Genomic DNA, 1,509 nt, shown 5'->3' with positions numbered 1-1,509 from the left:
TTTCACTTAAATGGAAGGGCACCTCTGCCAGCATGTCCTTATTTGTGAATTGGAATACCTGTGCTCTTAAGGAATTGTTGAATTGGGACAGCAAATACTATGCTGTTAGAATGGACTGTAAATGTTTTGAAATGAAGGTGTAAGGTGATATTTTTGCTAACTTTCACAGAAGCTAGTATCCAACAAAAACTGGACAGAATTTCAAAGAACGTTAAAGGACTCCAGCGACAATTAAAACACGTGAAGCCAACCCCAGAATGTAAGTCTTATTACTAATGTTTTTGCTAGGAAAAAGAAAATCCTTATAATTTGCTTGAATAATTGTGTTGCAGATTGAGACTTTCCCTATGTTTTAGCTCTGAAAGGGTTTTCATTGTGCACTTGGCTGATAATTGGATTAAACTGAACACAGTTGCTGCCCAGTTTACAAAGTCTGCAGTCCTCTGCTCACATACTAGAGACCTAATGTAATGGAAGTCAATGAGACTTACCGTACTGTATTTCTGAGGAAATCTTCATTATATCATGCTGAAGGTCTATTTCTGTGTTGTCCTGCAACTTATAAGAGCAGGGATCCGCCAACCTGCTGTTATTCAATAAAGGTTAATTCCAGTTTCGCTGTGATAGGCAGAAGTGTCATTTCATTATGTGATCAAGCTCACTTTTTGTGTTGTAATAATAATAATAATATATTGTACCCCACCCATCTTACTAGAACGGGATTATTATTGATCTATTCCTGGCATAAATTCACTAGGTAGCTGTTGAAGGATGTTTGTATATGATGTTTGCATAAGCAGAAATGTCCTGGTTTTATCTCATTTCCCTTTTCTTTAAATTTGGTTATTTTACAATATCTTAGTATTTTTAAAGCCTCTGCTGTGAGCAAACCTCTCTATCTTAATATATAAACATACCTTTCTCTCTATTTTGTAGTTGTTGACGGACTCAGAGGAAGGATGGAAGAAGTTGAAATGGCAATGAATGCTTTTAAAGAAGAAGAGCAACAAAGGTAATTTATTTTTATTTTAAGCGTTAATATCCTGACTGTTTTTGATAGAGCTAAGGTGGCTAATAGCAAAGTTAAATCAACATAACAACACTAGAAGCAGAACAGAGAATAGAAAGTAACTACTAAATCAGCTTCTACCAGTTAAAAGTTGTTCCGTATAACATTTATGGGTTGAAAAGCAGTCCTTAAAAGGAGGGTTTTAACAATTTAAGCCTTTTTAAAATGGTTTTAGCAAGCCACTTAGAAAGGGTCACGGTGTAAGTCCTTTTGGAGAGAGTTCCAGAGTCAGGGCACAGCTACTGGTACCATGAAAGCCCTTTTATCTTCAACATCATATGCTCTGGTTTTAAATCTGATAGTTGCTATACTAGAACAACCTTCCCCAACCTGGTGCCCTTCAGATGTTTTTGACTACATTTCTCATCAGCCTCAGCCAGCATGGCCAATGAGGAAGTATTATGAGAACTTTACTCAAGAACAGGCATAGGCAAACTCTG

General features: G+C 36.6%; 1 long non-coding RNA gene across 1 annotated transcript; it reads left to right on the top strand.

The window, feature by feature from the left end:
- The first annotated feature begins 225 nt into the window (after nt 1-225).
- On the top strand, nt 226-995 carry LOC117054652. The gene is made up of 2 exons (XR_004427532.1): nt 226-259; nt 937-995. It is a non-coding gene; the product is annotated as an uncharacterized LOC117054652 (long non-coding RNA).
- The last annotated feature ends 514 nt before the right edge of the window (nt 996-1,509 follow it).

Source organism: Lacerta agilis, chromosome 11 (genome assembly GCF_009819535.1).
Source record: "Lacerta agilis isolate rLacAgi1 chromosome 11, rLacAgi1.pri, whole genome shotgun sequence".
NCBI classification, from domain to species: Eukaryota; Metazoa; Chordata; class Lepidosauria; order Squamata; family Lacertidae; genus Lacerta; species Lacerta agilis.
This window is presented reverse-complemented; position numbering and strand designations above follow the sequence as displayed.